Source organism: Octodon degus, unplaced genomic scaffold (assembly GCF_000260255.1).
Source record: "Octodon degus isolate 3935 unplaced genomic scaffold, OctDeg1.0 scaffold00023, whole genome shotgun sequence".
In the NCBI taxonomy this organism is placed as follows: domain Eukaryota; kingdom Metazoa; phylum Chordata; class Mammalia; order Rodentia; family Octodontidae; genus Octodon; species Octodon degus.
The window spans coordinates 1355226-1367252 of record NW_004524599.1 but is presented as its reverse complement, the minus strand read 5'-3'; the positions used below and the strand labels follow the sequence as shown (position 1 = coordinate 1367252).

The following is a 12027-nucleotide window of genomic DNA, read 5'->3' as shown; positions in this document are numbered from 1 at the left end:
CCGTCGTCCCCGCGTCCCCGCCGCCGCGGCCTGCCCATCCGACCAGCAGCCCCGCGCCCCAGGCCGCGCTAACTTTGAGGGGTCTCATGGGCTCGGAGCTCTGCCGGGGTGCAGGGCTGGCGATCACTTAGACGGACGCGTTCGGGGCCACCATGGTCAGACCGTGCTGGAAAGAAAGCGGTCAGGCGTCCCTGCAGAACCTGACTTGAGGCGATGAGTCACTTCTGAAAAATGCACAGGCTCCCGAGGCTTTGAGGGATGGCTCCGAAAATGGTCCCCGCGCAGCTGGCTCGCGACTGCTTTGCAGAGAGGGTTGTTGGGAAAGTCGCCGCGCTTTCACCACTTTCAGGGCTCTTCATCCGAGCTGCGTGTAAGTTCTTGGTCTCAGCACCGCAGAGGAGCTCCAAGTTTTAATGACGTCTGAGTTGATACAGTCTCTGAAATGATGGGGACCACACGGAGGATACTGAGCTAGGATTTAGGTTCAGAGTAGAGGTGACTTAGCCAACAGATCAGGGACTTCTGGGGATACAGTCTCGAGAACGAAGAACCCGATGGAGCTCTACACTGCAGCTTACCACAGGAGTTGGCAGAGTACTGTCCCTTTGTTGCTTATCTATATTTCCTTAATTTTTGGTGAAATATTTAAAGCCACTTAATGCAAGATTACAATGGCAGTGTTCTCCTTAGGGGAATCATAGTTACTAGAGGCTACTTAGATTACAAATTTGATGAGGGCCAGGAGGGATTGGCAGTTTCTTCAGCCACCCATGACAATTGACTCATCAATAAGTGATTAAGGTCTGTGAAAATAATTATAGTTTGTGTCAAGGCATGAGATCTGGAAGATACAGCATATTTGTAAGAAGGGACCTTTTTCTCCACAAAGTTGCAAGTCTAAAAATGCTCAATAAGGTTAGAATATGAATATTTATTAAGGACACTGAGAAATAGAAGTTGGCTACTGGATGAAGTCATGCAGCTAAATGCAGAGGTGGTCCTTGCTCAACAGAAGTAGGTTTTTGCTGCTCAGTGTTGAAAGAAGCAATTTAATTTGCTGGTAAACTTTTTGTATCTCAAGCTAGGTGTCAATATGTAGGTTTTGCAAACCTACAAGTTCTTTAGCTATCATAGATTGAAAGCAGGTAAAGTCAGTACATAAAGGAACAATGAGACTGTATTTCACTTTATTTGTAGATATTGAAACTCAAGGTCCATATAATTTTCAGCAAGAGCAAACATTTTTTTTCTTTTATTCTAGATAGTAAGAGTCTATATAAAAACCGTTTTTTATTTAGGGAAGGAGGGAAATATATAAACCACAAGGAGGGGGATGTGGATTGTCCCACTGGCAACATTTAGCTATCCCACCCATCCTGAGCATAAGTTCAGAGAGGATCTTTTCAAAAGGATTGATGGACTAGATTCTCTAAGTCCCTGGAAGTTAGGTTAAACACTGTTAGGAATAGCATTTACTTATTTGTGGCATTATGACATGGTGTTTAACTTTGAATGTTTTTAACAGACATCTTTAAGCATAAAGTCTTAATTAATCAATTATGTCATATTTTATACAAAAATGTCCTCTGTCTATCAAAGTTATGAATATTATATTGCAAAGGAGCACCTACTAACCCATTACCAGGTTTAGAGTAAGGATATAAGAACTAGATAGTTGTAAAAAAGATAATTCAAAGAATGGGAAAACACTTCAAAATCATGTACCTGAGAATGGACTGGTAGCTACAATATATAAAAACCTCTTGTACCTCAGTAATTAAAACCCGAATAACCCAAGTGCCTGCCTGGAAAGTGCAAGGTCCTGAGTTCTATCCCCAGTTAAACCCCCTCCCCCCAAAAAATGACTAACCCAATTTAAAAATGGGGACAGGATCTGACTAAATATTTCACCAGTGAAGATACATAAATAGGCGACAAAAGAATTGTTCCCATGAACAATTGTTCCCTCCTTCCTATGAAAAGATGTTCAACATCACCAATCAAGGAATAGCAAATCAGTCACAAAGTCGGGTAGTAACAAGTATTGATGAGGATGAGGAGGAAATGGATGCTCATACACTGCAGCTGGAAATACAAAATGTTGTGCTCATTCAGAAAACAGTTTGACAGCTTTCAGCTAAGCAGCTGTCGTGCAACCTAGCAATTCCATTGTAAATATAAATTCAGGAAAAGTGAAAACATGCTCCACCCAAAAGCCTGTACTCAGATGTTTAAAACAAGACCATTCACAATAGCCAAAGAGTAGAAGCAACTCAAATATTCATCACCTGTTGAATGCATAGATAAAATGTGTCATATCCATATAATGAGATATTATTTGGCCATTAAAAATAATGTACTGTACCTGCTACGCCATGAATAAACCTTGAAAACATGCTCAGTGGAAGAAGCCATTCCCCAAATAGCACATATTATATGATTCCATTCATATAAAAATGTCCAGAATGAGAAAATCCATAGAGTTAGAAAGTAGGGATAATTGCTTAGAGATAGAGGCTGGAGGTAGGTTTTGGAAATGGGGTGATAGATAAGGGATGTAGAGCTTGTTTTTGAACTGATGAAAATATTCTGAAATTGACTGTGGTGGTGGTTGTGCATATCTGTGAGTATATAAGAACAGGTTGTACAGTTCAAGTTATTGTATGGTATGAGAATTATAACTCTGTAAAACTGTTAGCACAAATAATCAGACAGTTGGGGTAAAGAAAAGCTAGATTGTTACTGATCAGATCACTTCTTCGGACTCCTTCCTTCCCTGTGCCTTTCCTTGTGCTCCTCTTTGAATTTTGTGCAAATCATTCCCTGGTTTAGTGATAAAACAGTTTCATGACGTATGTATGAATTCCTAAACAACATATTATTTAGGTTTGGATGTTTTTTGGTTGCTAGGAAAGGTACATATAATCTCACTTTCTTGAAACTCAACACTAAGTTTTTGAGAATTAGCCATATTGTTACATAAAATTGTATAGTAATTTTAAAACAAATATCCCACAATTTATTTAGCCATTTTCTTGTTGACAGGTATTTGGATTGGTTCCCATGTTTCACTATTGCAAAGAATGCTGCTTTAAAGACTATTTTCCATATGTCTTGGCAAGAATTCTTTGGTGTGAATGTGAATGTGCCATGTATTCTAATGAAAAAAAGATCATTTTTTTGAGTTATACATTGATGATGTATACCTGGCTTATTCAGTCCCTCAAGCCATGATAAAGTGACTAGACCTGAGATTCAGACTCTTTATGTACTTAAGTTGTAATTAAAATGTCTATTTTTTGATGTTTTCAGAATTCTTGAAAAACACTAATCTAAAATTTCCGACTGAATTTTACTTTATGACCCCGTGGTTTGCAAGCATCTTTTTTTCTGGTAGATTTCCTGGGTCAGCATGGGCAGAAGACAACTTCATTTGATCAAATGGCTATTACTTTAAGCAATAGCTGAGCAGCTGCTAAAGTTTACTAAAATTTCCCTTGCGCTGCATCCTGCTGGGTACCCCAGCATTTCTAATAGGATTTAGTTTGGTCGGTTTGATAATGATGAGCCGATTGGAAATCTGGGGCGTTAACTGTGGGCAGATTCAAGGATGGCTTTGGTTTCAGGCTATGAGCTTTGTAGTTCATTCAGGATATTTCTACTTGTACTTCTGAAGGAGTGGAGTGGCTTGTGCTCAGAGTGAACTGTTGTGAGGAATTTTGTAAATATGTTTTTATTTTGTTAAGATGCACTTATCATAGAATTTACCATCTTAGCCATTTTAAGTGTATAAGTCAGTGACACCAAGTACAATCATCAAGGGGTATAATCATTGACAGCATCTGTCTTCAGAACTTTTCATTATCCTTAACTGTGTTCATGACATAATAACTCTCCTTCCCCTCTCCCCAGAGCATGGTAACCACCATTCTACCCTGTGCCTTTTCTGGATATCTTATATAAGTAAAATTATGTAACAATTTTTCCTTTTCTTACATGAGCCTTTACATCCAGAGGAATTCTGTCTTGTTTTGTTTTTCTCTTTATAGGTCCTTTTTCCATTTAAGGAAACTATGTCTTAAATAACTGGGAAATTATTTAGTCCCAGTTTTCCCCCTTTCAATGTCTGTCTCTCTCTATCTACACATAAGAAGGTTGTCTAAAAATCATGAGAAAAACTTTGCTCCTTGGATGCAGCCTTCATTGGCCTTGTCTAGTAATTAGATATCTACCTAACAATCCTGACTTGTCATTGACCTCCTTGTCAAATGGAGAAGTAAAGTCATCTGTACTTTTTCAAATTTCACACCTAGCTGACGAATGGATGCATTAGGCTACCTCTGAGGTTCCTTTAGCCCTCAACTGCTCAGTATTTAAAGGCCATTCTGCCAAATAAGAGTCTACTTCAACATCTGGGGCTTTGATAGGATGGGGTGTTAAAGAACAGGAAGAGACTAGGAGACTCAGAATAGAAGTGGGGCAACTGACATGCCAGTGCCAGTGAGGAGCCTGATCCCTGGAGATGCCAGATGCTGGAGATATCAAAGGCAGATCTTGTAGTCCATAGACAGTGTTGGTTGTCTGGTGTCTTTACTTCTGCACAGCAGACTGAGAAAATAACTTCCATTACTTTACATCATTTCATGTGGAAATCCAGTGACATTCTGGAGTCCATTGATGATATATTCATTTCTTCTGTGGTGAGTGGCCACTGTATAGCCAGCCTGTAGCCCTGGGGATACATAAATGCTGATCCGTGAGGGAAGAGACAAAGAACAGAAGATGCTGTCTGAGCTGTGAATATAGGTCTCCCAGGACCTCCTGTAGTGATTGGCATCCTTGTTTCTTATCTGGTCTCTACTTAGTGTTATTCACAGAAGAATTACCGAGATCTTGCAAGATAAATTTATTATTTAACTCTGTGGCAACATGAAGCAATTAAATTCAGCCACAGCAAGAAAACTGGCGAGTCAGGTTTTCCATAATCAGGTGAAACAGGTTTTAAGTAGGGAGGTGTATCACTTGGTCTGTTTGTAGTGCACTGTGTAGTTGCTGGGAGGGGGGGTTCGTTTTGCACAATACCACTTTGGAAATTCATTACAGTTTGAGTGTTTATGTCCTGCCAAAACTTAAACGTTGAACAACTCCCATCTAAGTCACCCAAATTAGAAGATGGGGCCTGTGGGGTAGAAACCTGCTGGCTGTTCCCCATCCCTGCAGGGGATGCCTTTCAATTTCCCTTTTTCCATCTTGTTTCGGAATGGCCACTGTGTTCAACAGGAAGTGTCCTCTCTAATGTTCTTCTGAAAGAAAGGCAGGTGGCTATCTAATTAAATTTCCACAGTAATTGAAAACTTTCAAGAGAGGATGACTTTCAAGTAGTGTAGAATGAAAGATATTTCCTAGTCCACTTGTTGTTGCTGTCACATCTACAACTGGGTTATCAACAAATGAGATTTATTTTGGCCCACAGTGCTGGAGATTGGGAAGTACATGATTAGGTAGCTGTATGTGGAGGCCTCAGAAGTGGAGGCCTCAGAGGTGGAGAGGTGGAAAGGGAAAGCACCACGTGCATGAGGGGACAAGCACAAGGAGGCTCTTGCTGTAAAACAACCTACTGTTGTGGCCATTATAGCTCAGTCTCTGGAGATCCACCACTTGCTACACCTAGTCCAGAGAACTGACCCCAATTATGACTCCTCCATAAAGACAGTAGCCCATTTGTGAGGGTAGTATCCATGGGACATAATCACCTGCCCAACACGGCTGCTTTTAGAAATTAAGCTTCAATGTGAATTTTGATGAGGACAAATCACACAGAAACCACAGCAAAGCAAAACTCACATTTGTGTTTCTTGCTGAGGTGCGGGAGTCCTCAGACTGCTTACACTGACCCTGTGCGAAGGCTTCCTAAAGATGTGCACACAAATGTTGTGAGAAAATAAACATTGAAATCTTCGTTTTCCATGTGTGATTTTTTCTTCACTGGTCTTCTGCAGCTTGGCTCTCCAACAGTGACACAGTTTCTCTTTTTCAACTCCTTTTCTGTAAAGCCTTTCTCTCACTTTACAAATGAAAAGCCCATGTCGGAGCCATCTTACAAAAAATTCTATCTCTAACCCTTTTTAGTACGTAGTCTTGCCCAAGGATGTAAAAACACAGGGGATAGGAAGAACAAAAACTGGAGACATTTCAGAATCTTCAGTTTTAGGAGGGAGATATGAACGATCCGATGCTTAGGCAAGAATCTTCTTGCACATTTTGTGTTTTCTGAATCTTTAAATAATGGATCAAGATTGGAGGTCAATCTAATTAAATTGTAAGCTGGTGTTAAACGATAGGCATTAGAAAAGCGTGAAATCGTAATTGTGATACAAATAAAAACGAGCATTTTAAGATTTACTTTATGAATGAGAGAGCTAAGTCCTTAAACTTGGCTCATAGTAGACCATTTATGACAACATTGAGATGGATTTATTTAATAGATATAAAACTTGCTGCTTCTCTAGTGAGGGGGAAGTCGGTTGACCTTCCTCAGGATAAAGCCAATTCATTTACATCTGCAGACAGCAATTACCTACCTTATTATCAGGCTTTTCCAAGTTAACTTTTATCTCTACAGAGTTGTAGCATAACTCATCCAAGACTGTGAATGAAGGAGATAGCCCAGACAGAGGAGCAGCTAGTGTACTCCCTACGTTTGTATTACTCAACTTATCCTTACGCATATAATTAGCATAAATACCCCACTATGAGCCATTTAGCACACAACTCAGAAGTTCACCAAGTGGAGTGACTTTTGTATAACACAGTTTTCACACATTTCCATCCCCTTGTTTACGCTTCCCAGCATAAACATGATTTGATTAAAAATGCAAATCAATTAATGCTCATCCTTGACTCATTTTAGTGATAAGAACACTTATCCACAATTACATGAGATAATTGAAAAATAAGTTCTCAAAAGATGAGAATTTCTAATAACACTTTGTATTACATTTGTTTGCATTTAGTTACTACTTGTCAAATTTTGTAACTTGCATTGTTTTGGTGAATTGTTTTCTAAGCATAGTGATAGTGATATCAGAGACTTTTAAAAATATTTTGACCTATGAATTAAAATTCAATGGGTATTTTTGAAACAGAAAAGTATAGTAGTGTAAGGAGTAAAGACATTGACACAAGAATATATAAAATCAGGGTACACTTCTAACCTTCATCCCAAAAAAATGAAAAAAGTTCACAGCAAAAAATGAAATTCTACAAAATTTATGACTGTTAAAGAGCAGCTTATTCATGTATTCTTTAAAAATGAATAATGATGATTTCATCTTACTTTTACATGTCAATATTTACAGAGTGCTGGCAGTTAGATTCTTTATAACTCATATTTTGGCAAAAAAATTTAAATGTCAATCTAGAAATGTGTAAGAGTATTTCACAGACTTCTTTTAGGCTATATTTAAAGTAAAAATCTGAAAACTGTTGTATTTCATCCTGCCTGTTTCTGACCAAAAGTCAGGGTCAGTGATGTGCCAAACTATCTTGCTTATGTTGGAAAAAGAATCAGTTTCTTGACAGAGTTCTAGTGACTGCTTGTTCTGCTGGATTATGGGAAGATGCTAGAAGCTTCAGGTCTTGGTACTTATGACCTCTTAAAAATGGTTGTAGCCCATCACACTTGTGTCTTCACTCATGTCTATTTCTCTCCCTTTCTGATGAAGGTGGTGTGTGTGTGTGTGTGTGTGTGTGTGTGTGTGTGTGTGTGTGTAATAACCAGACAGCACTATGACAGTCTGTAATGGCTTTGACCAAATTTGAGTTTTCAGCTATTGTTCCTTCATTCTATCTCAATTTCTTTACATGAAACATCAATAACACTAATGTGAGCTATTTTAGCATGGGTCCATATCCTAACAGATTCTTTTCTCCAAAGTCTTTGCTGTATTTTCTTGAAATCAGACAGTATTATATTGTTGTGTTCATGGACAGTGTCCCCTGTGATCTTCATCTTCCTATTCAGCTCTTCCCATGTGCTTTTGATTTGTTATGGTGTTTTTCAGTTCTAGAACTTACACTCATTTCTTTTTTGGTTTTTACATTTCTGTGAAGGACTTCTGCCTTTCTTTTCATCCCAAGAACATTTATTCTCATGTCCTTGATCATAGTTAACCCAGCTTCTGTAAGTCTTTCTAGTAATCCCAACATCCATGTCATCCTAGCATTGGTGTTTGTTGATTGTATCTTCTCTTAACTGTTCTCATTGCCCTGGTCCTTTATGTGTCAAATATCTTCAATTGAATTTTGGACAGTTTTGTATAGTATGTTGTTAGGCTCTTAAGTCCTTTGGAAAATGCTCAGTTTTTTTTCTTACCAGCCACTTGATGCAGTTCTGTTCTACATTCTGTGGGAAATGGTTTCGATATCAGCTCAATTTTCAAAGCCTTTCTTATCTATTATGGGTCTCATCCTGCCACATGTAGGGTTTCACGGATACTTGAGCAATAGTTTCTAACATAATTCATATGTGTAGTTAACACGTGACAAAATTGAGACAGTATACAATTCCCTCCTCTTTGGGATTCTACCCCCGCCCCTTACTCCTGCATCTATGAGCCTTTTTTCCTATTTTTTTGACCAGAATGAGTGGATTTCTCTTGAAGTTTTAGCTGCTAAAGCTACCACCATGGAATTTCCCTGTGTCTAAGGCTATCCATCCATGGGACAGAGAAAAGAGGCAGAGATTCTTCCTACACTCTAGTGCCATGGGCCAGCACAGCTCTTGATGGTCCTAGGAAAAAATGACTAGAGGAATTTAGAAGATATATACAAAAGACAAAAGCTGAGGTCATGTGGAGGCCTCTTTCCAGATGGGAAAAGAGGACTAGACAATCACCACAGCGGCATTTATTTATACTTTTACAAAGTTAGTATCATGTGACACAGGGTTTCCTAGTGACTGATGACTGGAATTGTCTCAGACAAGATGCTTTTCTCAGCATTGAAGTGTTTCCAGTTTCAACTTCTCCCTACACTGTAGACCATGAGGGCCTCTTTTTCCCACCTGACAAATAAGAACAAATTTCTCTCAGAGAAAGTTTTAGTTGCCTGAGTTGTGGCTTATCATAGGTCACAAATTCCTATAAGTGGCCACTCAACTATAATAAAAATGAGAGCAACAGCAAAATCAAACCCTTTTCCACACTCTTATTTGTATGAGCCTCTTCTGTAGGTCCTCTGGCCCAAAAGAGGAGGCTCTCTCAGACTGTATGCTGCTTGAAACCTTCATAAAGTTCTGATCTCAAGTTAACCTTGGTAAAAAATAGGAAATAAAAACAGCAATGATTCTGCAAGCCAAGAAGTCCAAGGGTACAGGGGCAGGGTCTGGCTGGGCCTTCAACTTCAGCATAACCCAGCAGAAGGTGAAAAGGCAAACCAAAGTCTAAGAAGGAGAAAATACAAGGACAGAGTTGTTTTATAACAAGCTGACTTAGAACAGCCCAGGAGCAAAAACTCACTTTGGTGAGAATTAGCCCACATCCACAAGAAAGGAACCGATGTCTCTTAATAATCTCCTCATTCTTAAAGGCTCCACCTCCCAAATACAGATTGTTTTGTTTTGCTTTTTTTGAGACAGACTGTAACTATGTTGCCCAAGCTGACCTCAAACTCCCCGGCTCAATTGATACTCCTGCTTCATCTTCCTGATTAGCTGGAACTACAGGCACATACCCAACCTTCTGTAACTACTTGACTATTCAACGTCTCCCAAAGGCCTGTGTGTTAGATGCTTCAACCCCAGCTTGATGTTCCTGGGAGGTGGTGGAAGTTTTAGGAGGAGGGGCCTCTTGGAGGAAGTGAAGTTGAGGGGCATGGCCTCGAAGGGGCTATTGGGACCCCGGCCTTCTCCTCTTCTTCTCTTTGTTCCTTATCGTACAGCAAATGACTTTCTTCCATCAAGCTCTCCCACCATGATGTGCTGTTGTCTTGACACGTGACCAGCTGACTGTGAACCAAAATCACAGAACTGGGAGCCGAAATATCCTTTCCTCTTGTTAAGCTGGATGTACCAGATATACTGTTACAGTAATAGAAAACTGACACAGTCCCTCCACCCCTCCTTAATGAGTCCCTTTTTCGTGTTTTGATTCTTTTCCTTAGTTTCCCTGCTATTGCTTATTTTTCAAGGTCAGTAGTTGATTTTTGTGCTTTGCACATAGTTTAGAGGTAAACTTACAAGGGCTTATTCCTTCAGGACCTTCCTTAGTAACCTCCTTTTCTCTTCAGTTCCTTCCTTCATTCTCATTTCTATCTTTTTCTTTTACTTTTTACTCTTTTCTCTCTTTCCCCTCTAATTTGCATCCAAAGAACAAACAAACAAACAAAAATCCTGTAGTCTTTTGTTCAATTATACCACTGCTTTAAAATCTGGGCTAAAATAAAAATTCAAAGTCACATATAAAAATAAACTCAGGAGGTTGGAAATACATGAAAAAGTGAAAAAAAGAGCTGGAGGTGGGCGACTGCTTGAATCGCCTGCCTATCTGTCATGAAGTGATGACGGTCGAGCTTGCTGCACATCTCTATGCATAAAACTAGAAGAACATTTAAGAACTGAGATGTAAGGTTTGTCTTTATCCTTTTCTTGCAAGAGAGCTCCTGAAAATGTTACTCAATCCTACAAAATCTTACAAGGGATGCCAGAGAATTTTAGGATCAGAGCAATTTCAGTAAACCTTACTATTCATTATTTTAGAGAGGAATAGCATTTTAACACTGAAATGGCAACTATCAATAAAAGTAAAATATTTCTGGTCATATTGTGAGAAAAGAGTGATGGTTTGAAATGACAGTTCTTTGGCTTTAATCACCAGAGTGTCAGCAGTTGATTTGTTCTGCCGTCATAGCAGCGTGGCCTGTGAGCTGCTACGGTCATTGTGTTTGGAGGGTACACAAAGCAGTGACACTTGAAACATTATTTCCTGGCTCACTGGGTGCAGATCACAGGAATGAGTGCTTTGGAGTGTTGCCAGGGAAATTACAATAATAAAACTTGCTCATCATTGTGGGGTTCATAAAGTTCACTTCCTTATCTTATTTAATCCTCCCAAGAGAAGCTGGAGAGATAGCCCAGTAGTCTAAGCGCCTGGCTGCCAAGCACAAGGACCCTGGTTCGGTCCCCGGTACCGCATGCTGTGCTGGTCCCAGAACCCCAGGCTCTCCATACTGGCATGATGGTGCACACCTGTACACAAGGGGAGGCTGAGACAGGAAGATCACTATAAGTCCAAGCTTTGTAGAAAGACCCTGTACCAAATAAATAAGTAATCTTCCCAAGAATCCTGAGTCAGGTATTACTATTGGATTGATAAACTGTTTCACTTCATTCCAAAAGGTCCCTCTGATGGTTAACCTGGATTATCAATTTAAGTGGATTAAGAGAGTCCTGGCAAGCGTGGACTCCTGCTGGCCAGTGGGGATGCTGTTCTGAGCGGTGGCTCAGTCCCCTGATGTGTGTAGCTGAAGGTGCTACTGGGAAGAAGGGCCTGTGTGGAGGAAGGGGGGAGGTCCCTGGGGCTGTGCTCTGAGGTGCATTTCTCGCCCTCTCTGCTCTGCCTCCCCACTGCTATGTAAGGGGCAGCTTTGCTCCACCATGTGCTCCCAGCATGACAGACCTGCTGGGAGCCAGCTGACCCTGGACTGAACCTCTGAAACCGTGAGTGAGATAGCTTTCTCCTCCTCCAACTTGCAGGTGTCAGTTTTGTTTTCATTTCTGTTTGTTTGCTTGTTTTTACCAGTGACCAGAAAGCTTTAGGCCCTTGCTTGTGGCTGCCAACTTTCATCTAAATACCACCACAAGCTCTTTTTTCTTTTTTGTACTGGGAATCAAACTTGGGACCTTGCACTTGCCAGGAAGGTGCTGTGCCATAAGCTACATCCACAGCCACCACAGGCTCTTGAAACTCAGACCTTCTAATGCCAGCTTGCTCCTCTTCCTTAGTTGCTGTCTCTCTCTCTCTCTCTCTC

The 12027-nt window shown here is 40.2% G+C and overlaps 1 protein-coding gene across 1 annotated transcript in view; it reads left to right on the top strand.

Annotated features, from left to right (window-relative positions):
• Cap2 (cyclase associated actin cytoskeleton regulatory protein 2) overlaps window positions 1-12027 on the top strand; it is a 193562-nt gene that overhangs the window by 396 nt on the left and 181139 nt on the right. The gene's annotated exons all lie outside the window — the stretch shown is intronic.